Below are 27,473 nucleotides of genomic sequence, written 5' to 3'. Positions count from 1 at the left end.
CCCCTATGCATGGCTAGAGTAATCGGTTCATAGAAGGGCACATTGGCTAATTTGAGTCAATCACTGTATTTCCTAAAATTGTTAACTTTCAGTTAACTGTTTTTCTGCTGGAATTGCTACACCGAGAGTATGTGGCTGGCAGCCACTGGAGGTCATCTTGGAGAGACTCAGTTTGAAGAATGGAGCCAAGCTAGGTCAAGAGAGATGAGGACCAGAGAAGCCAAGTCCTGAGGATAGTATGTATGTCCCAATACCAGTTGTGCTTGAAGCTAGTGTTCATTCTAGACCTTCCGGAAATAAGCAATGCCTCTTTTGGAAGTAATAGTTTGAGTTGAATTTCCATCATTTGAAACACAAAGAGTCATGATTAATTCAGAGAGTAACTTGTACGTTAAGCAACCTCCAAAACAGACTTCTCTTGAATAGAAGGACCAAATGTAATCACTACTTACAAATCCTACCAAAACCGGGTCTATTCTACTAAGGTGGAAGATGCAGTTTGGAAGGTAGTCCTGCTAATTCAACAAAATATATTGATAAAGGTTGTTAGAGACCTCTGAAAACAATCTTTTTTTTTTTCCCGAGATAGAGTCTCCCTCTGTCACCCAGGCTGGCGTGCAGTGTCACAATCTCGGCTCACTGCAAGCTCCGCTTCCCGGGTTCACGCCATTCTCCTACCTCAGCCTCCTGAGTAGCTGGGACTATAGGCACCCGCCACCATGCCCGGCGAATTCTTTGTATTTTTAGTAGAGACGGGATTTCACCCTCTTAGCCAGGACGGTCTCAATCTCCTGAGCTCGTGATCCGCCCGCCTTGGCCTCCCAAAGTGCTGGGATTATAGGCGTGAGCCACTGTGCCCGGCCTCAAAAAACAATTTTATGTTACATTTCTTTATGATTTCTGCTTCAATTGAACACTGTATATTTACATAGGATATCCTCTTGGTAGAGATAATTCATTTAGTTTGTTGAGTTATGCATACTTACAAGGTAACCTGGAAAGCAATAAAAGCACACTGGAGTCAAAGAAAAGGAGAACATCTTCCTTTTTCCCTTCGTGGTCATAAATATTACCTTGGAGTTGGCCAAGTCTCAGTGACTCCTCTAAGAACATGTTACTACTACCAGGCTTTCCCCAAAAGACCCCACACCCAGCTCTTTCTGATTTAATTCCAAACTTTCTGACCTCACTGGCTGACCCCCAACCTCTGTATTTGGTCAACATGAATACCTTCATCTTGTCTTCATTTTGCAATTTCTTAGATTTGATCTCATTTCTATGTCCTCCTACCCCAACCCAAGCTATCCTCTCTCCTTTGGGTTGTGCACACCTGAAAACAGTTCTTAAGGTAAAATGCCTCCTGGACTGGCCTATGCTCTATGATTTTTTAAAATTAGGTTATTGGATTTATTAAGTAATTTTATTTTAACTTTTAAGTTCAGGGGTACCTGTGCAGGTTTGTCATACAGGTAAACTTGTTTCATAGGGATTTCTTGTATAGATTATTTCATTACCCGGACACGAAGCCTATACCTATTAGTTATTTTTCCTTATCCTCTCCCTCCCCATACCTTCCATCCTCCATTAAGTCCCATTGTATGTTGTTCCCTTCTATGTGTTCATGTGTTCTCATCATTTAGCTCCCACTTATAAGTGAGATTGTTTTCTCTCAGACTGACTTTGAGAAGTTTTCTTGCCTCCCAAATCCCAACAATCATCTCTAGGATACGATATTATAGTCGCTAAGGGAAACTTTTAAAAATCAGATTACTGAAATATAACATTTCAGTATTAATTCCTTCATCTTCTTTCTATCTTTGATAGAATGCAGGTAAATCTGGGAGAAGTGACACAGGAAATCTCATCAACAATGTTTTCCTTTGGTATGTGCTGGGTATTGGGGTTGACTCCACAATCTTCACTCTACTGCCCCCACTATGGGTAGCAGCTATGGGGATTGGAGATTGGTCCCAACTCCAGGGAGAGAGGGACCCTGATTATTCTTGGCCAAGCATGGTAACCTTCTTCCCTTTATCAGTAACTGGTTCAAAAACTCAGACAGAGTGTGGTGTTCTAGGTATGATGGCTCAGGGGTAAGTGACATATGTTGATCCAATCAGACAGAGAGACAGCTTTGATTCAATGTCTGGCGAAAAGCACCTTCCTGTTCCTCTCGCCTCTCTCCCCAGTCCCTTGTTGCTCCTTGGACATGAACAATGAAGCACAGACCCCTAATTGATATACATAACAACCCTATAACCACATGGAAAACAACCTTGGAATGAAGCTGACATTGTGTTTAGCAGAGCAGAGATAGTGCGGACCTGAGTGTTTAATGACATTGTCCAGCCTCTGGATTGTCCAGCCCTTGTCAGGACTTCCAGATAAGTGAGTCATACATTCTGCATTGTTTAAAACAATTGGATTAAACAATCAAATGTAATGAATACAATGGGTTTATTAGTGTTTTTTTTTTTTTCTGTGATAGGGTTTTGAATACTGGAGAATAAATAGAGCAATGAAGGAGGGAAAAGAAAAGTATTTCCCAGAGGAGGACTGGATGCAATAGGATATAAGGAAAGGGAGCTAGGAATGTCAGAAAATGAACTTTTCATACTTTGAAACATGCCTGAGAGTCCGCACTCTATCCAAGTAGTCTGTAGATGGGATTATTTTTTCCCATTAATCAAGGTTAAAGACTCATTTTCTGAAAATTTCCTTGAAACCCTCCAAATTGCACCAGACTGATGCAGAAACTTGTCCTGTATTTCCAGACAAAGATCATGAGGTTGGGCCACGAGTCCAGCAAATAATAACAAGGGCTAACACTGACATTTATAAATTACTTTCCACTTTGCAAGGGACTGCTACTACCCTAATACCTGATTTCATTTGAGTCTTAGGACAATTCTCTAGAGTAAACTTATGATCTACGTTGTACAGAGGAGGTTAACTAAGACTCAGGGAGATGAAATGATTGGCATGGAGCCATGTAGCTTGTAATATCACATGCAAGACTCGATGCTGGACTCAGGGGCTTTGCTGCTGCCACCATCTCTCTGCCATTCCACTTGGCCTCCACCCTTCCCTGGCAGGCAGCTGCTTCCTCTGAATTCATAATCAGCTTTCCTTATTGGCATCTTCTTGGGAAGGCTGCCTCAGGGCCTTTCTTATCAGTTTGTGGTTGCTAGATTTCTCTTACCACAAAAAGGGCGGGCTTTATTTCTTGACATCTAATCCCCTTCCTTATCTACTCTCTCTTCATCATTACATTACTAGGCTTCCTGTTGGTTTTGAGGTATGAACACCCTGGGTTGACAATTGGAGTCATTTTCTGCATTTGACTCAAAGGAAACTCAAGTGAATGAATTCCACACAATGGTGAACCTAGTGAATCTTAAGTAATTCCCAGGAAATGCTATGAGACTATAGAACTGGTATTAGTAATCCTGAATAACATGAGCTAAGAGTGAATTAACTCTTTGGTTTTTAATAACACCTGTGAAACTACTGATGTCTCACCATAAATATGAAAAAAAGAAAAAAGGGAGAAAAAATGAAAAGGGAAGAAGAAATAGGAGAAAAGGGAGAGATGGAAGAAATAAATATATATGCAAATATTGGGAGTCAAAAAGTATACACATGCAATAGTTTTCTGACCTCTAAAGTTTTTCTTCCATCTTTGAGTTAATTTAGGCATTGTTTAGTGAACAAAATTAGTTTTTCCACCAAGGCTCTTGAGTACAACTGAATGTATTACATCAGTCATTTGTGTGATGATGACATTGGGTTAACACCTGACAAAATGGCAGATGAAATCAATAACGTACTGACTCACAAACCCAGTTGATTTGGCCCCAAAACACCTTTGTTTATTTATTGAATCTCATGCAAGGCTATTGATAAGTTATAAAATAGCCTTGATTATTTTCTATAAATTATTTACTTTTCCTCCTCCCCCTAAGCCCTTGCAAATTAACATGGGAAGTAGAAGTTTTGAATTCACAGGTTAAATATAATTTTAATCCTTCGTCCTATTGTAGAATTGCATCTTTTTCGAGACAGGGTCTCCTTCTATCACCAAGACTCAGTGCAATGGTACAACGAAATCTCACTGTAGCCTTGACCTTCTGGCTTCAAGGGATCCTCCCACCTCAGCCTCCTGAGTAGCTGAGACCACAGGTGGGTGCCACCATGTCTAGCTAATTTTTAAACTTTAAAAAAATAGAGACAGGGTCTCACTATGTTGCCCAGGCTGATCTCAAACTCCTGGTCTCAAGCGGTCCTCCCACCTCGGCCTCTTAAAGTGCTGGGATTACAGGCATGAGTCACCACACCCACGTCAATTGCATTTTTGATTGTCAAAATCCCTCTCTCTTTGCTTTAGTGAAGATGCAGTTGTTTTATATTCTGTACTATAAATATATAGTTTAGCTAAGGTGACACTTGGAGGAGGATTAGAACATGTCAACCAGGGACTTTTAGGTCAAGAGAACTTTCAATCATATTTGCTCAAGACCTCTGGTTTTTCTCTGTTATTTTGTGATGTCTTCAAATTCCCTGACATGGGAGATATTTGGGTGTTCAGGGGTCTATACCCAGGAAAAATGATAGGGTGAGCATCATACACATGTAAACCCCGTCTTTTAGAATCAGGTGGCAGTTGATTTGTTTAAAGTGTTGATGAATAAGTGGAACTCTGAGAGAGAATATTTGACCCATCCTTATCTTTTAGGATGCAGAGAATCCTTGCAATCAAGGAACATTAAAATAAACCATGTAATGGTGTGTGCATCTCATTAGTTTCACTAGTAGAACTGTGAGATTTATTGAGAAAAATTAATAGCTGGGTTTGGCACAAATTGCAATTGTTCATAGGCAGAAGGCAATATAAGGATTTCAAATACACCAGAAGACAGAGTCATGGTGTAGGTAAGCGTGGAAAAACATCTTCAAAATCTGATAATATAACATTCAGTTGTCATACCGTGTATGTAGTAAAAAATGTTCAAATGAACAGACACGACGGCATGCACATTTAAAGTGTTGTTTCTCCGGATTGATCCAGGAGAACTTGTTAACTGGAATAAAGTCATAAATTGTGCAGTCATTCAGAATTTGCATTCATGTAAGGAAAGATTTTTAATGTTCTAACTTGCTTTTACTTTTTTTGGACTTTGTCATTCCTCTCTCGTTGCCTTGGTGTTCATTCACGTGGCATAGCTCAATGGTACAGGTTCCCTTTCCTGCCCCACCCCACCTGCTTGTTAATATTCTGTCCAATCCAAAGTGAAGCTTAGATGAGGGACGGATAGTATTAGCAAGTCACAATTAGGGCAAAGGATATGAACTAGCCATGCTGCTGCCTCATGCTATTTACAGCTTTTCTCTCTTAAGGTTTCTGATCTGCGTGTGTTTGGCAACGCTAGGAGACAAAGGGAGGTCCTCTTTCTAGTTCCTGTTTCAAAGAGAAAAACAGGCACAATAGCCACAGCAGTAGTCACCGAAATAGTTACTTAGCACATGATATAAATGCATTTACATCCATTATCTTGTTTAATCCTTTCAGCAACCCAGGGAGGAAGGTAATATTATTGCATTTGACAGATGAGAAAAAAGAGATGCAGAAAAAGTTAGGTAATGAGCTCAAAGTTGCAGAGCTGGTGAATGGAAGCATTAGGCTTTAAACCCAGATTTGTCTGTCACTAAAGCCTGTGCTTTTGTTACTGTTGTCTACTGCCTTTTTAAAAGCAAAGTTTTGAGAAGGTAGGGATGAGATGGAGGCCACTGGTTGGTTACATGGTCTTTCTATATTTGTCACACTCTCTCTCTGTTGCATTTTCCCCCTGGCTTTTCTGTGCGCCACATCCAGGCAAAAAACAGCAAGATGAACCAAGATGCTAGTTGTCACCGATTTTGAAGTAAAAGAAATTAGTCAGCTAAAGTAAACATGAAAACACTATTCTGCCATGTTCCTACATTCTCTGCTCAGAGGCTCCTCTCTTTTCCATTAAGCAACTACTGAGAGAATCATTTAGATGGGATTTCCTCTGAAACATAACTAAAATAAATCTCATTTCTGAATTTGGGGGTACAAAAGACTCATTATCATTTATTTGCATCGATTTTGCTCTGATGGTCTGAGCCAGTGGTTCCGAAACCTTGGAGTGAGTAAGACTCATCCAAGGATGAATCCATTGGTGTTTGTTGGTTTTAAGTAACAGAAATCTGTTCTGGATGTTGTAAGCAGCCAGGATTTGGGCAACTTGGGGATTCTGGGTAGAAGGAACTAATTATATTTTCTCTCTATATTCAACTGGGCGATTGCATCTAATCCCAAGGTTTTATATAACTAGCTACAGTAGTCAGAATTCTAAGATGGGCCTTAACATTCCTATCCCCTGTGTAATCCCCTCCCCGTGACGGTGGGTGGGAGTATGAATGTGATGGGACTTCACCTCTGTGATTTGATTACTAATCAGTTGACTGACTTCATCAAAACAGTGATTATCCTGGGTTTGCCTGGTCTGATCAGCTGAATTCTGAAAAGAGAGACTGGACCCTTGCTGGAGTGAATGTCTTTATGAGAAAGAGATTCTCTTGGTGGCCTTAAAGAAGAAAATTGTCATGTTGTAGAGAGGCCACAAGGCTTGGAACCGTGGGTAGCTCCTGGGAGCTGAGAGGGACCCCTGACCAACAGCCAGCAAGAAAATGGGGACCTCAGCCCCACAGTCACAAGGAACCGAACTTGGCCATCAACCAGTAAGCTCGGAAGAGGACCAAAGTCTCACTGAAGCCCCAGCTGGCACCTTGATTTCAGCCTGTGAGAGCCTGAGCAGAGAACCCAGCCATGCTGTGTCCAGGCTTCTGACCCACAGAACTGTGAGACAATGGATATTATTTTAAGAAGCTCAGTTTCTGTTCTTTTGTTATGCAGCAATACAAATTAACATACCATCTGCATGTTAATGACTCCAGAATTTATATTTCCAGTCCAGACCTCTCTCCTGAACTTCAATCTGATAGCCAACTGCCTATTTGATATCTCTGCTTGGATGTCAACTGCATGTTGCAAACTTAACATGTCCCAGACTAGACTCTCTATATCCCCTTTCCTCTAACTCACTCTTCCTACAGTCCTTTTATCTGAAAAACGACAAATCTATCCTTACGGTTGCCTAACTCAAAAATGTTGAGTCGCGTTTCATGTTCAATCCATCAGCAAATCCCTTGACTATAGTTTTAAAATATTTCCAGAATTTCCCACCAGTCGCTAACTCTTCTGCTATTTCTCTGCTCCATGCCACCACAGTGTTTCTCATGGAGTAACATGATCGCTTCTAACTGGCCTCTTGGATTCCACGTTGGCTCTCCTACCATCTATTTTCAACATACTAGCCACACTGATGTTAAACGAAAGTCAGACTAGGTCATTCATCTGCTTAGAACCGTCAATGGCTCCCTGGTTCCCAGAAGAGTTATCATTCTCCATTCTCCATCCATCCCTTTGCCATATGACTTTGCAGTGCTTCCCACTAGAGGTGAAATCCCGTTAGAGAGTCTCAACAGTGGGGAGGCGGTAATTCCCACAAAGGAGTTGGGAACATTTTAACTAAACAAGGGCCGAGGAGCAAGGCATGGTCCATTACCTGAGGCTGGAATTTAACCGCCTATCCTCATAGCATATTCTAGAGCCCCACATAAGAGTGTCTGCAGCTCACATTTTGAGAAACATCAGATGCAATAAAACACCTTAGAAAAGTCCTTTGAGAATCTCAAAGAAGGGCAAGGAAACTTGAGGCTGTCTCTTCCGTGTGTAAGGGGAAGAGGAAATACCATTAGAAGCCCTTGAAGAAGTTAGCCTGCGGACTTGGGATAGGTAAACACACAGAATGGGAAGTAGTTCCAGTACTTTCCAAGAGTTTGCAGCCTTTCCTAGCTGCTCTCACTTTGAGTCCCTGATTGAGCCCTTCACCATTTCTCTGGCCTTTTCTCCACCAAAGCCACTATCCCAGGCCTCAGAGATCCAGTAGGATCTTTTCTTCTACTTCCTGGCTAGCAGGTAAGAGGTGAAGGGTAACTTTCACCTGCTTCTAGGGTTGCAGCTTGGCAGACACATTCTTGCTATCCTGGGGTGGAATCCCAGGAGCAGTTTCCTGTTGTCCACAGTATGTGGGTCACGGTGATTACAGGGCTCTTTTGCTGTATTTTGCCTATAAAAAATCTCTGTGGGTTGGCCCTGGACCTGACTACACCATATGAAGGTGGAAAAGAGCATTCTGAGCACCAGACGCCAAGTAGCTGAGTTGTTTTTGGAACACAGGTTGTTTGTGACTTAGAAATTGCGCTATATTTTTATTTTTATTTTTTTTAGACACAGGATCTCACTCTGTTGCCTTGGCTGAAGTGCAGTGGTGCGATCACAGCCTTGAACTCCTGGGCTCCAGGGATGCTCCTGCCTCAGCTTCCTGAGTAGCTGGGACTACAGGTGTGCACCACCATGCCCAGGTAACTTTTAGGACTTTTTTGTACGGACTGAGGTTTCTCCATCTTACCCAGGCTGGTCTCGATCTCCTGGGCTCAACCAACCTTTTTGCCTCGGCCTCCCAAAGTGCTGGGATTACAGACCTGAGCCACTATACCCAACCAGAAACTGCACTTTTGGAAAAGGAAATTTACCATCTTTCTAGGTAAAGTGACTCAGTGTTTAATAGCTTGCAGAAGTTGACTTCCTTTATCAGCAATTTCTCTGCCATTTGGTATAAACATCAACGTGAGATATGTCCATCATGAGGCTGGAATATGATCTTTCATTTGTATGATAAGAAACACTAGTCTCTTATGTTCCAGAAACTTGTTACCTGCTTGCCCTTACTACAGCTTGCTCACACAATTCTCCATCTTCAACATTTTCTCTTCAATGGAAATAAATATACTTCTCATCTGGATAGCTCATTAAAAAATCAATTAAAGAGGTGAAGTTCTGTGAATAATTGTGAGCCCTTTAGAGATAGTTGTTATTTAAATTCATTCATGTATTCTGCATTTTGGTAATGTGTTTATGAACTTGTTGGATTCTTGTTATTTCACCTTTTGCGATTGGTTTAGGGAATTTAAAGTTGTACCTATCATTTTAACAACTTAGATATTTCTAGGTCCTGGAAATTAGATCTGAAGGTTTAGAGCCTTGGATAATGAAAATAATAGTAGCAGTAACAATGACAGTAATAATGATAATCATAATATTCCTAGCAGTAAACATTTTTTAGACTTTATTATGTGCTATATGGACAGTGCTAGGCACATATATTATGTCATTTAACCTTTTGGATCTCTGATTTGTCTCATGTCAGTCAAACGGATGTTTACTCATGTAGTGCTGGTTTTGAATTCAGATGAATATGGGTCTGAATCCCACCTGTGCCACCTGATTGGCTATGTAATGGTAGGCCAGTTACTTAACCTCTCTATAAAGTGTGGATAGCAATCCCTTGCCTTAGGGAATCTTTGTGAAAATCAAGTTAAACACAATAATGTATATAAAAGACTAGGTATGGAATAAAATACTCATCTCTTAATAGACAATGGCTCTTAATAATAATAAATTTATCGCATGTTACACATATCAAAGCTCCTAATAAGTGCACATAAACACACAGGGGTTGAATGAGTAAAAAGAAATTCTACCACCCAAAGCTCAAGGAGACAGCACACACATTTTGATTTTGATTGATAATCACAATTTGCTAACCATTAATACATGGGATTAGAAGAGCTTACAAGGACTCTGCCTTTACATCCCCAAATGTAAGATGGGCTGACCATCAATTAGTACTTCTAAGCACTTTACTACTTTCTCACTGAGGTTTCAGTCTTTGGGTTGTGCAAGCACCACCAATAAAATGCAGAGTTTGTGGGAAGTGGGAGTTGGGAGATAGGAAAGACACTCTTTAAAAAGTACTTTGCCCAAGATAATTATAAACACTGAAGAATGATACGGGCAAATTAACATCATAATCTATGGGAGTGGAAGACATGGTGGTGATTTTTCCACAAGAAATACGTCTATTTTGGAATTCTCAGTGGTTTACAACTTTCTCTACCAAGGGAGTCGATGCAGTTTTCATTTACTGACTCACTGTCCCTGGAGTCTTTTCCTCTGAATTTTAAACAACAACAAAAAAGAGAAAATAAAGAATGGTAGAAGAGATGCAAAGCAAGGAAGAAAGTAAATGAGGGGAAAAAAGGAAATGAGAGAGAAAGAAGAAAAGGGGAGAAAAAAGGAGAACAAAGGAAGAAGAGAAAAAATCAGTGTGCTGTTACAGAGACTGAAAGGGTAACACTTTATTTTGTTCTAATTAAGAAAAATAAAAATTGAAAACATTTTGATTTAAACCATCATTGAAAATAGTTCAAAATTTGAGTGTTATTCAACCAGTGAGCCTCCTATTGGCCCAATTACAAGTGTTTATTGAGTATTTACTGTGTGTCTAACTTTGTGCCCGTTGCTGTGTGGTAGATTGGGGTTATCAATGGGTCAATGTCTGCTCCCTCAATGCTGTAAACTGGTTGGAGATGCTAAAAAATTAAAGAATCAGACACCCTATAATCAAGAAGCAAAATCAATAGAGAGGCAGTTTATTTTAGTTCTGTAGGTTCTGGGAAGAACACAAAGGAGTAGCCCAGTCAGATACCTTTGGGAGGTTTTGCCTACTACTTCTTCTAGGAGGATCACAGCACATATCAGCATATTAAAATTCCTCTCTTTCAGTAGAGCTGCCTGAGTCTCTTCAAAAGCAGAGACTTCCAAACATTGTGTGTGTGAAATTTATTTGCAAGTGTAAATGCAGAAGGCAGGGCAAGAAACAAAGGAGAGTGAGAAAGGGAAGGAGAAGAGGCCAACATGAGAAACACTGTGGTGGCATGGAGCAGAGAAATGCGTCACGAGTCGGCCATCATGAAGGGCACCTGGTGCTCAACACTGTGGGGCTTTCTGCCAAATAAAAAGAAAACCTGGGAAAGCAGGGCAAAAAGTTCAGAAAGAGGGACTGGAATCTTGGGAACTATCATTCGAGCCTCTGATTAGGGCCTTATCAACTGTGTCTTGGAATTGTCCCAGGAGGAGGCAAAAGGGGAACATTTACCCATTGGCTCCTGAACCATCTTGGTCAAGGGTGATTCCCATGTGCATTGGCTCCCTGTACCTCTGGGTTGCCCCTCCATGATGGCTGGGCAGTTCCCATGGAAGAACTGGGCTGCAGGGTCAGAGAAGCCCAAGGCAGGAAGAGAGAAGCTCTAGGCATTGGGCCAAAGTGAGGCATTGCCAGCTGGCACCTGGGAGAGCCTGGTCAAAGCCCGGCAGAACTGGACTCTGAAAGAAGTGGCTGGAGGAAGAGGTGGGCCCAAGAGGATGCATAAATTGTACACAAGCATAGGCCAATCCAGACACCTATTTAAGCTTTAAAATTTCTAATCTGCCATCCCAATTGAATTATTATCCTGCTGAATATGTTTTGATAAACATAAGAATGCTTTCTTTGAAATGATAGGTGCAGGAATTGGTCCAACATCAGATATGGCCTATCCAGGGGATCACATAACATTTCTCATATCTTTTATTTATTTATTTTTAATCTCTGCTTCGCTATGTTTTGTTTTCATCTACCAGTGGCTCTTTTTCCACATGGCAGGAAATACGGATCCTGGTAACTCCCTCTGGGTCATTTGTCCTACTCTTTCCTTTTGCTCCTAGGCACACAATTAGACTATTTTTCCCAGCCTTCCTTGCAATTAGGTGGGAGCATAAAATGGTTTCTGATTAATGTGAGGTGGGCAGAAGAGATGCATGTCACTCTCTCCCAGGAGTCTTCACCTCAGGTCTGTTTCCCCCAGCTGCCGGGAGACTGCAGGGGATTCAATGAGGACTCCATGGCCCAGCGGATACAGGGGGACTCGGTGGAAGGCCACCAGCAAATATCCACATTGGGCCATTAAGTGAGTAAACAAGCCAACAAAAACCAACCTCTACGGTGTTAAGCCACTACAATTTTGGTGGTGTTTGTTACAGCAGTTAGCTTGCCCTGGCTAATACACTTTTCGTGATCTGTATATCAGTATCAATTCTCAAAAAAAAATCTCATTACTTCAATTTGGGTCACTTGGCTACTCTCTGGACTAATCAGTTTCCAGGAAGTTGGGGGCAGGTAGGGACTTTTAACCCCCAGCAGAAACATGTGGAATGGGAATAGATAGTTTATAAGATGAAGAAAGAAGGGACAGGAGGAAAAAGAAAAGATGATGTGGCAGTTGTTACAGCATCGACCCTAGAAGTCAAGGCATCTGCTATGGTTTGAATGTGTCCTGCAGAAGTTTATGTGAACCGCAATGCAGCAATGTTCAGAGGTGGAACATCTGAGGGGTGATGGGGTCATTATTGGATTAATAGATTAATGGGCAATTGAGGGAGTGGGTTAGTTATCACACAGTGGGTCTGTTAAAAATGCCAGTTTGGTTGTGTGTCATGAAGTCCTTGCTATGTAATGCCCTGTACCACCTGGGTACCCTGCAGAGTCCCCTTCAGCAAAAAAGCCCTCGCCAGATGCAACCCCTCAACCTTGGGTTCCCCAGCCTCCAGAACTATAAGAAATAAATCCTTTCTCTTTATAAATTACCCAGTCTCAGTTATTTGGTTATAGCAACAGAAAATCAACTAAGACAGCATTGGAGTCCAGACTCGGCTGTATCATAACTTATGTGTGCGGCCCTGGGCCTGTTACTCACCCAATGTGGGCCTTGCCTCCTTGGTACCATGAGAGAATTGGTTTAGATGGTCTTTAATGCCTCTTTAAACTTTGAGATTATTTGGTCATAAAATGATCAAAAATTAAACTGGACAGATTCTACTCTTTTCTAAGTAGACTGAGTGATACTTCAGAGGTTTCTACCCCTCATTTTTACAAGTGTCATGGGAAACATGGGCCTTTGCCACCCGTTCTCAGCACTGTCTTCTACTAGGCCAGTGAATCCAAGCCACGGCTGTGGAAGGTGCACATCCAGAGTATTGCAATCACCCACGTGCAAGGCAGAGGGAAAGCACAGGTGGCTCTTCTGCTGCCTTTGCACCTGCAAGGCAGATGGTCTCTCACCCCAACTTAATTCTCAGACAGGGTGCTTCGAATGGAGGCAGCAAGGGAGTCCAGGGTCAGAGCTGTTTCCCTTGTGAATGGTTTCCCTTGTGAATGGCCCCATCTCAGAGATCTCCATCTCTCTTCCTGAACAGTGGGTGTGCTGGAGGGAATAGTTATCCTGCCCACTTGATGGATGGATATTTACTCAAGAAGGGGATTTATTCCAGATTTAGAGATGACAGAGGGAGGTCAGTTCCATCGTGGGCAACTATGTGCAGTGGCCTTGTGGGCAGAACTGAGAACAGAGGGACACAGGGAGAGGACATTTCGAGGAGCATGCCATGTTGTCCTGAAAGGGGCCAGGCAGTGAGAAGTGACATTTAGATGGATTTATAGGGAAAACAACAAGGTGCTAAAAATAAACAGTAATACTCATGCATACAATGAGTCACTTTAGAGGCATGTATAAATTCTTCGCTGACACCATAAGAACATGGGAGAACTTAACACATGAGGAGAGAGCGGGGAATGGAATCGGGGTGGACGGGGGAGACGCAGATGACCTGCTAGATGGTTCTGGCTAGACGACCTTTGCCCCACTTCTGTGAGGAGGCATCTGTAGTCACAGATAGAACAAGTGGTTGTTTTAAAGTGAACTGTTTTGATGATATCTGCTTAGCTTTCTCATGCTCATCTCTTTTTGTGGTAAGTCCTTCTAAAGTTATTGATTCATAGCAAGGGTTGCACTTTAAATCTAAGGGATCTCTGCATGTTAGGAAGATTAAGGGGTGGGGAGTAGAGTTCACACATGTTGGCATGAGGGGCCACATTGTGTCTTGGGAGAAGGATGTCGTTGAGAAAAAGTCTGGGTTCATGTTCTAAGTTCAACAGAAAACAACTCAGCATTTTGGGGGCAGGGTCAGTGTACAGGAATTCCTCTTATGGTAACTTTTGGAAACGGATCCTATAAACACATATTTGAGCTGCTGCTGGTGGTGGTGGTGGTGGTGTGTGTGTGTGTGTGTGTGTGTGTGTGTGTGTGTGTTTGGAAATCAAACACATGGGGAGAGTGACATTCATTAAAAATGTCTGGCCATGTGCAGTGGCTCACGCCTGCACTTTGGGAGGCCGAGGTGGGTGGATCACGAGGTCAAAAGATCGAGACCATCTTGTCCAATATGGTGAAATCCTGTCTCTACTAAAAATACAAAAGTTATCCGGGCATGGTGGCATGCACCTGTAGTCCCAGTTACTTGGGAGGCTGAGGCAGGAGAATCGCTTGAACCCAGGAGGCGGAGGTTGTAGTGAGCCGAGATCGTGCCACTGCACTCCAGCCTGGTGACAGAGTGAGACTCTGTCTCAAAAAAAAAAAATGTCTAAGACATTCTTTCCTTCCTTAATTCCTTTCCTTCCCTAATTACTTGTTGAGCACCTACTATGTGCCAGGCCTGGCACTTGTCCCTGGAGCACAGTGATAGGTACTCATCCTGCTTATATTTGAGGAGAACAAGATCCAGATGTATGAGGTAAAGCAAGCAAATGTCAACTGGTAATGAAGACATAATCAGGTTAATGAAACTGACAGGGATTAGGGGCATGTGGGGGTGGGATTTCGTGGTGAAACTTGAGAGATGACAAAGAGCCAACCCTGCAAGGAGCAGAGTGTTTCAAGCAGTGAGAATGATGACTGCAAAGGCCCCAAGGAGGGAAGGAATTGGCATGTTCTGTGACCTGAAAGGAGGCCAGAGAGGATGAAGCAATAATGAACAGGGTTAGAGACAGGAAGTGAACTGGTCATTTGGAGCAGAGTTTCTCAGCTGCAATGCTACTATTGGCATTTGGGACTGGAAAATTCTGTTGTTGGGAACCATGCTGTGTATTAGAAGACATTTTGCAGCATCCCTGGCCTCTACCCACTAGAAGCAAGTAGTTTTCCCCCAGCTGTGACTGCCACAAATGTCCTTTGGAGTTGAGAATGACTGGTTTGGGCTGGAAGCCCACCAAAAGGGAGGTGGGACCCTAAGGAGAGTTACTAAAATGTCAAACAAAAAAGGCGATGGGTAATTTTATGTGTCTGTTTGTCTGGGACACAGGACCCAGAAATTTGGTTAAACATTTGGATGTTTCGCGAAAATATTTTTTAGATGAGATTAACGTTTAAATGAGTAGGCGCTGAGTAAAGCAAATTGCCCTCCATAATATGGATGGTATCATCTACCCAGTAGAAGGCCTTAAAAGAAAAAACAAAGACTGACCTCGCCACAGAAGACAGAATTCTGCCAGTAGACTGCCTTCGGACTCTGCAGTGTCATCTCTTCCCTGGGTCTCCAACCTGTCGGCCTGCTGTGCAGATTCGGGACTTGCCCAAATTCCCTAAAATTGCACACCGCCCCCCACTCTCTACACACACACACACACACACACACACTCACACACACACACACTCTTTCTCTTCCTTTCTCTCTCTCGCTATCAGTTCTGTTTCTCTGAAGATATATATACATACACACACACACACACACTCTCTCTCTCTCTTCCTCTCTCTCTCACTATTGGTTCTGTTTCTCTGAAGAGATATATATATACACACACATACACATATACACACATATATATATAAAATATACACACAGACACACACACTCTCTTTCTGTCTCTTTCTCTCTATTGGCTCTGTTTCTCTGAAAAAAAAAATATATATATATATACACACACACATACACACACACACACACAGACACACAGACACACACAGACACAGACACACACATATACACTCTCTACTGGTTCTGTTTCTCTGAATATATGTATACACGCACACACTATACATGCACACACACACACATTCTCATCTCTCTTTCTTAGCTATTTTCTCTGTTTCTCTGGAGAATCCTGGCTACTAGACTACTACAGTCATTATTCTTCTCACTTTGGCATTAAATCCAGGGATTCCTGTGATAATTGCATTGGATGGTGCCTGGTTGGTGGAGCTGGCAGTGGAAGTGGCTGAAGCCACCACAGAGCTTAAGGACCTCCACAGAGAACACACACTTTGGATGGGAGGGCAATTTTCTTGTTGTGGGGCCCAGAGCAGGGCTGCCAATGAGGCCCCCTCCAAGGCCTCACAGTTCAGAGGCCTCATGGAAAGACAGTAGGAGATAGCTGCAGTAAGGACGGGACAGAGGGAATTGGATGGTTTCCGGTGCACCTGAGGTCACCCCGGGAACACTCTTACTAACGAGTAGATAGGACTTTCAGTGGGGCTAGAGATATGTGAGGGGAGGTGACAGTCAAGGAGATACGGTCACTGCTATTTTGTGGTGTTATTTTAACTCCCAGGCTGGTGTAGGGGAACTGATGATGGAAAGAGAGGAGAAATATCTCAATGTGAGTGTGACTGAATTATCTGGTGGTCCTCAAATGGTGCACAAGTACAGACTATCTACTTGCAACCTGGCTGCTGGCTAACAAAAAAAGGGTGCCTGGAAATAGGTAATATACACACAGGTGCCTATTCTCTACACATTTCCTGCTCCTTGGGGACTTAGAGAGTTGCTTACATTGTCACATCAAAAAGCACTTTCTTTTCCTGAATATTCAGAAGTTGGATTCTTTCTCAAGAGAGGCCAGAGTGAAGAGGAAAAGTGGTTTCTTCTCCATTTCCTGTTAGGAAAACACATAGGTTTCATGATTTGGACCGGAGATTCAAGAGAAGTTTCTTTTTATAGATGTTGGTTTTGGAGTGAGTTCCAGCAGTCATTACAGGTATCCCTCCAGTTGTCTCAGTAAACTTGCTGTGACTTGGCCTTAAGAGGAGGTTTGGCGGCCTCAGCTCCTGGGATATGCTGCTGGTCCAACCTGAAATCCTTCTGTAGGTTGAGTCAGCAACATATCCCATGACTTTTGGGTGATAACTTCTTTTATGTAAGACCTGGAAGCAAATGGCCCTTTCTCCATAGCGTTGAATTTCCCAGAGGCTAGGACCAGGGATTAGATGGAGGTACAAAAGTCTAAGAGATACTGCTAAAAAGCATTGAGTAATACGTAACTTGGCTTAGTCAAGCCCTTCAAGTGTTTCTGGAGAGCCAATAAGACCACGGGTAATTGAGAAGAAAATGTGTTTATTTTCACACATGGGGATAGCTCCAGTGGAAATGAATCCCTTTAAACATTTTAATTTCAATGTACTCCATATTATAAGAGATGCACATAAACACACTCATACATTTAGTTTTTGGCTTGTATTGGTTTTACTATGACTGTAGTTTTGCAAACCTGATATTACATAAGCACATAAAAGTTTTTCTTAAAAATGATCCACTTTTATCAAAATGATCTAAATATAAAAATCTCAAAAAAGGCCACATCAACACATAGTCAACCAAGTAAATACAATTCTCATTGTTTGGGCCTTTATAAAAAATAATCCATAACAGTTGTACGTATTTTGGGGTATACGTGATTTTGGTGCATGTGATGTTCATCACTCCATTATTTATCTTTTCTTTGTTTTGTTTTTGTTGTTTGATACATGTGTATAATGTGTAATGATCAAATCAGGATAATTGGGATATTCATCACCTCCATTATTTATCTTTTCTTTGTTTTGGCCTTTTGATAATCATTCTAGTTCACTAGTTCCCCACCTTTCTTCCCATGGATGCTGTTCATGGCTAACCTTCCTATTGGTAACGGCCGCTCATACAGAGTTGCTGCATGGATAATTCTGCAATTTCCAGCTCCCAATCCTCTCCTTTCTCATGTATTGATCTCAGATGCATCAATACTCTGCTGACCCAAAATCATGGTTGACAACAGCTGATCTACCTTAGAAGATGGTCAGTATGATAAAAGCACATTCAAGCACTTCAAATAAACTGGTGACCTCAAACTCTAACATGCAGTTTGGTATTATCCGGGTCTGTTCATTTCAGCGTTTTATTTAAATAAGAGGCACAGTTTTGCCAAACATTGACAAAAATTGATATTCCCTAATGGAGGAGTGTTTGTAGTAGGACAAAAACTTTGTTCTTTGTACTCAAGAGACCTTGATTTGTGGTCAAATCCAACAGGCTTTGAGCAGATTACTCAACTTATTCTACATTTCAATTTTCTTATCTCTAAAGTGATGCTAACAATGATTGTCACTAACTCACACACAGCCTTATTGTGGTAGTCACAATCAATAATGAGTGAAAATGATTTGTAACTTTCAAAGCACCAGGCATATGTAAGACTGCACTCATTAATCAACAATTATTGAGCACTTACTGTGTGTTGACAACCTTAGTTTAATCCAAGTTTAATATACAGATCAGGGTAAAAACAAGGTCCCTACCATCAGGGATTGCACTAGGAAAAGCCCATGAACTAAGAAGGAACTAAAATTCTTTGGCCCCCACATAAAAAGTAATAAAAATTTAAATTCTGTGAGAGATGAAAGATGAATTTGCATCACAAAGCTTTAAATAGCATTAATGAATTTTTTTTTTTTTTTTTTTTTTTTTTTGCACATTGGGTTCCATTTTGTTTTTGAGCCAAGTTGTAAGGTTAACACATTATTTATTAAAATAGAACTCTTTCTTATTTTATAATCACAATAGATGAACATTTAAATAAAAGGCTATGGGTATGCAAAAAGTAGAAACTGCAAGTACTTTGACTGGAACTGGCTATGAATCCCAGCATTGCTCTTACTATTAATAGCTATGTGAGTCCGTGAACTGACAGTTTCTTCCTCATCAAAATGGGGTTAATAAACATGAAAATTTTGTGAGAATTAGGAGAAAAGTGATTTAAAATGCCAAGCATAATAATTGGTGGGTATTTAATAAATATTGTATGTTTTCTCCCTGTATTTTTAAAGTTAATTTGAGTAGAATTAATTTTATATGTAATACAGTGATCTGAAAAAATCCTAGTCTCTATGATATATGTTTGCTTACTTCAGGATCTGTTTTTGCATAACAAATGTCTCAAAATCCTCAGTGCCCAGTGGAGGGGACTTCCTGGCCATTTACAAACTAACTGTCTCAAGGACTTTTCAGATAGTTGATCATCAACTCTCAGAAAACGCCTAACCCATAAATTATCCTGGCTGCTTTACATTTTTGAGGAAAAGGCACATTAATGTTTTTGTTTGTTTTTGCATAACTTTAACTTGTAATCACAATAATTTCCCTGTGGGCGCAAACAGTAAAGTGTCTTTTCTGAGTACTTAAAGACCGGGGCAATCAAAATCAGTAAATAATAAAGTTTCGCTTTCATTATTCTTGGAATAGTTTTACTGTAAATTGGGAAAAGAAAATTTGCTGGATATGGTACTGATACCAAAACAGAGATATAGACCAATGGAACAGAACAGAGTCCTCAGAAATAATACCACACATCTACAGCCATCTGATCTTTGACAAACCTGACAAAACAAGAAATGGGGAAAGGATTCCCTATTTAATAAATGGTGCTGGGAAAATTGGCTAGCCATAAGTAGAAAGCTGAAACTGGATCCTTTCCTAACTCCTTATACGAAAATTAATTCAAGACGGATTAGAGACTTAAATGTTACACCTAAAACCATAAAAACCCTAGAAGAAAACCTAGGTAGTACCATTCAGGACATAGGCATGGGCAAGGACTTCATGTTTAAAACACCAAAAGCAACGGCAACAAAAGCCAAAATTGACAAATGGGATCTAATTAAACCAAAGAGCTTCTGCACAGCAAAAGAAACTACCATCAGAGTGAACAGGCAACCTACAGAATGGGAGAAAATTTTTGCAATCTACTCATCTGACAAGGGGCTAATATCCAGAACCTACAAAGAACTCAAACAAATTTATGAGAAAAAACAAACAACCCCATCAAAAAGTGGGCTAAGGACATGAATAGACATTTCTCAAAAGAAGACATGCGTACAGCCAACAGACACATGAAAAAATGCTCGTCATCACTGGCCATCAGAGAAATGCAAATCAAAACCACAATGAGATACCATCTCACACCAGTTAGAATGGCAATCATTAAAAAGTCAGGAAACAACAGATGCTGGAGGGGATGTGGAGAAATAGGAACACTTTTACACTGTTGGTGGGATTGTAAACTAGTTCAACCATTATGGAAAACAGTATGGCGATTCCTCAAGGATCTAGAACTAGAAGTACCATATGACCCAGCCATCCCATTACTGGGTATATACCCAAAGGATTATAAATCATACTGCTATAAAGACACATGCACACGTATGTTCATTGCGGCACTATTCACAATAGCAAAGACTTGGAATCAACCCAAATGTCCATCAATGACAGACTGGATTAAGAAAATGTGGCACATATACACCATGGAATACTATGCAGCCATGAAAAAGGAGGAGTTCGTGTCCTTTGTAGGGACATGGATGCAGCTGGAAACCATAATTCTCAGCAAACTATCGCAAGAACAGAAAATCAAATACCGCATGTTCTCACTCATAGGTGGGAACTGAACAATGAGATCACTTGGACTTGGGAAGGGGAACATCACACACCGGGGCCTATTATGGGGAGGGGGAGGGGGGAGGGATTGCATTGGGAGTTATACCTGATGTAAATGACGAGTTGATGGGTGCTGACGAGTTGATGGGTGCAGCACACCAACATGGCACAAGTATACATATGTAACAAACCTGCACGTATGCACATGTACCCTAGAACTTAAAGTATAATAAAAAAAAATTTGCTGGATATAAAAAGGAAAAAATGTTTTGTCTTTTATTGGTTTCTTAAGTGTTGTGACTCAGAGCATATTAGATGAAATAACTTCTTCACTGATCAAAATAGATGATTTGCTCCTCACTTAAACTAGTAAATTCCAAAGAGATACTGAAAGTATGTCTTGAAAGTTTTCTAGGAGTTAGCATGACTATCACGGTGCACATGCAAAGAAATGTCCTTCTTTTACGAAGGAGGTTGGCATGGCCACACAGAACCCGGACTTTGGTGTTGTAAGAACCATTTTCACACTGGACTGCAAATCATATTCTGTGATCTAGGGAAGTTAGCCAACTACTTAGAACTTCAGTTTTCTCATCTCTCATGTGGGGTAAACACTGTCTGCCTCATGAGAAAGTCTAGAAGACTGCATAGGGGAATATATTCATATTTCCTATACACTGTGGGCATAAGTAAATGTTTATTATTTCTCTGCCCCCCCCCCCAACTAAAAATGCTAGGCTAGGTGATCTTAAAACTAAACACCTCTCATTTGTATGGCAGGTTACAAAGTACTTCCACATACGATATCTCCTTTGATTTTTCAAAACACTCCTGGGAAGTTGGTAGGCTTGGATTTAGTATGAGTACTATTTTACAAGTAAAAAGACAGTGCTGAGAGAGGTTATGAGACTTAGTAGCCCAAAGTCACTTGGCTGGTGAAGAAAGATGCTGGGAGAAGGTGCAGGCCACGTGGCCCCTGAGTCTCTGGTTTCCCCACTATATTTTGTAGGGGTCCATGTTTTTGTGGAAGATCCAAATGGCAAACTTGAACATATTCTTGTTATTTTCAGATGACAATTGTATCAGTCAGGGTTCAACCAGAGAAGCAGAACTGGTGTGAGATTTATCTGAACAAATTGGTTTATGCAATTGTGGGGACTGGTTAAGCAGGCCTGAGGCCCATAGGGAAGATGGTCAGAAGGGAAGTAATGAGCATGCCAGAACCCCAGAAGCATGAGCTGGAATGTGGAATCTTTCAACTCAGGGAAGGTCTAGGCCTTCCTATTGATTAAAGGACTTCCATCTTGATCAACAGGACTTCCCTATTAATTAACTTGAAGTCAACCGAGTAGGGACCTTAATTACACCTGCAAGATCCCTTCACACTGGCACCTAGATAAGAGTTTGCTGAATCACTAGGAGAAGGTAGGTACCTGCTATAATATGGCTGCTGCCCCCTTTCCATCCTCCTTCCAGGAAAGTAGTCCATGCTAGCCAGAAACAAACTAGAAAGAGAATTCTGGGGATTGTAGTGCAATTGATCCAGGTTGAAAAATCACAAAGCCAATACAATAACAAACTAAAGCCCACCACTGAAGTGTCTTTCTCTAGTAATGTCTTTCTCTGGTACCTGTGTAAACTTTCTCGTCGTTGCAAGCGATACTTGAGCAAACTGGAAAAACTGATTGGTCACCATGAGTTTACTCCTAGCATTTCTGCTATCAGGTTCCAAGGACAGAGTTTCTTTGCACACTGGATCTTGTGGACTGGATTTCTGGAAGATTCCTAGAGAAGTTCCACATTGGGAGTATTTGTTGATAGGTGGCACAGGTGCACATCTCACAGTTGAACTTGAGGTGCTTAACCATTTTAGGCAAAAGCAAAACAAAGCACAAACAGCCAAAACAAACAAAAAAGAGCAACTGTAGTGACGACAGTATAACAAGATCAACAGCAACACTAAAGAGTTATTAGTTCAAGGTTTATATTCTTCCCATGATGCCTGGGATTATTTGCTAACAGTGAAAGAAAGAAGGGATGGCAAACCTGGGTACAAACCAGTCATTTACCTTTACCAGGCATCAAATATTCATTTGCCCTTTTGCCTGGCACAATATCCCAATAAATAGTTATATTAGAGTTTTTCAGGGAAACAGAATCAATAGGATATTTTGTGTGTGTGTGTGTATGTATGTTTATTATAAGGAATTGGCTCATGATTATGGAGAATGCCAAATCTCAAGATCTGTAAGTTGGCAAGCAGCCGGAGATCCAGGAGAGCCAATGGTGTGATTCCAGTCTGAAGACTGGCAGGCTTGAGACCCAGAAAGAGCTGATGCTTGAGTCCAAAGGCAGAAAGTAACCAATGTCCCAGTTCAAAGGCAACCTGGCAAGAGGAGTTCCCTGGTATTTGGGGGAGAGTAAACCTTTTGTTCTATTCAAGTCTTCGACGGATTGGATGAGCCCCACACATGTTAGGGAGGGCACACTGCTTTAGATGTTAAAGTCATCCCAAGACACCCTCACAGATATGCTGAGGATAATGTCTGATCAGATATCTAGGTATGTCGTGGCCCAGTCAGGTTGGCATGTAAAATGAACTATCACAGTAGTTTTAGTTTATATGAAGCATAAAATAAAACCTCAGTTTCCCAGAGGAGCACGAGCCCTCTTTTATCAGGATCCCTGTGTTTTTCCTCTGGCTCTCTCAGCTCAGGTATTCCAACTGTGCTTTCCTTCATGCCACCATTTCCAGTTATTTGTCCAGAGACACAAAGCTGAACTTTACAAAGTTACTTGGGACATCTGTCTACTACTCTGGGAAGCAGTAGCTATCTACTACTCATGCAAAAAGGATTATCTCCCATCTTGAGAGTACCAAATAGTGGGAAGGCTGCCATGAAGGAACATCAGGCATTCTTGCTGTTGCTCTGATTTGTCTTAAACAGAAATGCTGCACTCAGTCAATTATGACTATGATCTGTCTTGTTGGTTTAGCTAGTGGGGCATTAAGGAGCACGTGGGAGAGAGGGTTTTGTTGGATTGCAAAAGTGGCCACAATTTTTTATGCCTGGATTTGACTCTGAAACTCCTCTTGTCAATAGGTGGAATTGATTTCCCCACTTCTTGAATCTAGGTTGACTCTGTAACTTGCTTTGGCAATGGAATGTGGTGGAAATGGCAGTGTGCTAGTTTTGAACATAGATTCCAAGAGGCCTTGCACCTTTCTTTTTTTTTTTTTTTTTTTTTTTTTTGAGACAGAGTCTTGCTCTGTCGCCCAGGCTGGGGTGCAGTGGCCGGATCTCAGCTCACTGCAAGCTCCGCCTCCCAGGTTTAGACCATTCTCCTGCCTCAGCCTCCCGAGTAGCTGGGACTACAGGCGCCCGCCACCTCGCCCGGCTAGTTTTTTGTATTTTTTAGTAGAGACGGGGTTTCACCGTGTTAGCCAGGATGGTCTCGATCTCCTGACTTCGTGATCCGCCCGTCTCGGCCTCCCAAAGTGCTGGGATTACAGGCTTGAGCCACCGCGCCCGGCCGGCCTTGCACCTTTCTTGTTCCCTTTTGGAACACTGCTCAGATAATTTATGAACAAACCCTGGCTAACCTTTGAAGGATGAAAGATTTCATGGAATAAAGACTAGCCATCATAGCTGATACTCTTCTAGAGCAGCCTACAGGCCTAGCAGCCAACCACAGACCTATTTATAAACCGAGCTGAAACCAGAAGAACTGTCCAGATGATCACAGCCCTATTAGCAACCTGAAGAACTGTGAGCTAAATAAATGGCTACTGTTTTAAGCCACTGTGTTTTGTAGTGGTTTCTTATATAATAAAAACTAACTGATAAGGAATGTCTGGAGTGGCATTCCTTATATAGGTTCCCTGAGCATTTTTATGGTTCCCTGCTTTGGAGTAAAGAATTAATAGAGTATTTCTTCTAGCAGAATCAATAGGTTTCTTCTCCCTAGCATTTTTTCTGATGTAGCCCAGCTCCTAAATTCTCCTGACTGGCATATGTATAGACTTAGGTTGTCTGATAGGATTTTCAAATTTTGGCACATAATCCTGGATGACATAAGTCCGTGGGCTTTCAATGTCTGTTTCAGTAGCTCTTCCATGAACCCTGACTTCTCTCTTTTCCTTGTTCAAGGAAATGCAGGTTCTAACTGGCCAACTGGTCGAGCAGTTAATAACTACTCTCATTTCCTACTGCATTCATAATTTACTGTTGAACTTCCTTGACCTCAATGGCGTCACAGATTTGAAGAATTACAGAGCTATTTAGAGGAAGTGAAAGAACAATTTCAGAGGAGATTCATGGATTTTGATGACTATGAATCATATCTTAAGAATTTGTGGCTACCTTTGAAGCACAAAACCACGGGATGTGTCTGAGTTACTCAGCATCAATGTTCTTTCTGTGGTTCAGTTTCCCAAAGATCTGACTGAGCTGAAAATGGACCTTGCTCACCAAGACCACTGGTAAAAACTTTGGGTATATTAACCAGAATTATTCTTAAATTCCTGGCCACACTGCGAAAATCTTGCTGAAGTTTGGGTTTTCTTGACTTTGTGGAAATGTTTCTTTCACGGAACTGTTGGGATCAAAGTTGCATCTCTCTTAGGGATGCAGATTGTGGCTGGGAAATGAGATGTGCCTTAACTTAAAGAATGTCTGAGCTTCTTCAGAGTAGCTCAGTTTAAAATGTTTTCTTATTGACTGATGGAGATGTGCAAGAGGCTGCCACCTGACTTGTAAGAATGGATTTTCAAGTGTATTTATTCTTTAGATTGCTTCATATTGAGTGAAGAGAATACATAGCCTAGAATTTCCTCTAATTATAAGCCTAATCCAGTTAGTGCACAAATCTGGCACATATTTTAATGTAATACAAATTAATGTTTTCGTTTGCTTTAACTGATTTCTTTAGTTGAAACTTAAGTGTGTTTTAAATGTGAATTTCTAGTAACTATGTATCAATTTCCACGATCAACAAATTTTTTGGAGAAATCTGATAGCTTTACTCTCCTATGTTTTTGCATGTTTTTGAAATATTTTCTACTATAATTGCAAAATGATACTACTCTTCAACTGAAATCACCTTCATCCTTCATCAAAAACATCTTCCCCTAAGAAGCCTATTTTAGTCTGGCACAAGAGAGAGGCTATACCTTTTTAAGGGGTGATAATATGCTTTTAGCTCAGCCAAACCCGGTTTATTAGACCTTTAATTAAAATAATTAGTTGAATGGCTATTTGATTAGTTTATTAGTGTTTGTAGTAGTAGTGATGGTAGTAGTGGTAGTAGTATTATTAATTACATTTATTGGGCACTGAGTAAGACTCTAAGTAAAATTAGCTATGTAGGTCATCTCATTTAATCCTCATAGCAATTCTGTGAGGTAGACACTATTATTATCCCCATTCTAAGATGAGGAAACTGAGGCACAGTGAAGTCAGATGACTTCTGCAGGTGGTAAATCCAGAAAATAGAACAGTTCAGGCCCAAACAGTGTCATTTGACTCAAAACTCACAGTCGTTCCAAAATACTATACAGCATACTGTCTCTTACCTAAATAGATTGTCTCGCTGTATTAAAACATGAATGGCTAGTGGCAACTCTTTTTGAGCAGGCAAAATGGATGCTTAAAACTTAATGTCAATCATTCTAACTCTGGTGTAAGCACCACTGTAGGTGGGGTCCTGGAACAGGGTATGAGGAATGATATCAAGTCTACCATCTCTACTGGGTTATGCTTTGAAAGATCTTTTAGACTTTAGATTCCATTCATGGCAAAATGGAATACCCTAGAAGTAGGGGAGAGAGGCAAAAAGAAAGGGAGAGAGATTGATAGAAAGGGAAAGGAAAAGAGAGAGAGAGCATGCTCCATCTTTACCACTATCAAGGAATCACTGAACATCCTACATCTTTCCAGGTCCTTCTCAGTGACCCAGGACATCTCAGTACAACTTAGTATTTCAGTCTCATTGCCTGAAAAATTAAAGGTCAAAACACATTTTAAGTTGTTATCTCTTTCCTGTCTCATTCTAATCAATTTTGTCTATAGCTGGTTTCATTTGAACTCAATCATTGTCATTTGCCCCTTATGGTCAGCTACAATTAGCCAAGGGCATGTTAGTCACCACAGTTTGTGTACACCACGTAATGAAAAACCCACGAAATTTAGGCATTTCAAATGTTCTAAGAGCAAGCCTCAGTGAGCTTTCCCTTGCAGAACTGACTTCCCGGCGGGAGGGAAATGTATGGCCAACGCCTTTCCCAACCAAAATGTGTTTGTGACATTTCCCTGCGTAAACACTGACTTTGTTGGGGGGGAATCCTGCGGTTCCTGGAGAAATGGGAGAAATGGATTTCGGAAATGCGAACCTAGGGGAGCAATCCGCAGTACTGCAGCCTGCTGGGGCCGTGTTTGCATGCTCCCCACAGCTGCTTCTGAGCTAGCTTATTGACAAAGGCGAAGGAAGCTCTCAGTGCACCAGGATGACTCACTCCACGTCTGCTGGGTGGTTCACACGGCTGCCTGCTTGCCGGAACAGGAAGGCCCTTATTGTGCTCAATTGTTTTCCTGAATGCCTTTCTCAACAACAGCAAAAGGAAACATTACTTTTTGGCTTCCAGCCATCCTGGCCACTTGCTACTTCCAGTGCTTAGAATGCAAAAGTTGGGCTCAGCCAAGACATGCAGAGGCACAAGGCTGCAGTTATTTCTGTCTGTGTTTCAGATTAACCGCTGCCTTTTGCAGTAAACAATCCAGGGTGATTTAAGACAACGGGAACTCCCTTTACTAGCAACAGCCCCGACCCGAGTTTGACCGTTTGTTTTATGGACTTGTTTCATGTACAGTAACCC

General features: G+C 41.4%; 1 long non-coding RNA gene across 1 annotated transcript in view; it reads left to right on the top strand.

Annotated features, from left to right (window-relative positions):
* Positions 1-27,473, top strand: part of LOC105473989 (uncharacterized) — a 101,505-nt gene that overhangs the window by 26,966 nt on the left and 47,066 nt on the right. The window lies entirely within an intron of this gene.

The sequence above is a fragment of the Macaca nemestrina genome, chromosome 11 (assembly GCF_043159975.1).
Source record: "Macaca nemestrina isolate mMacNem1 chromosome 11, mMacNem.hap1, whole genome shotgun sequence".
Classification (NCBI taxonomy): Eukaryota; Metazoa; Chordata; class Mammalia; order Primates; family Cercopithecidae; genus Macaca; species Macaca nemestrina.
Note: the sequence above shows the minus strand (reverse complement) of the source record. Positions and strands in the feature narration are given on the sequence as shown.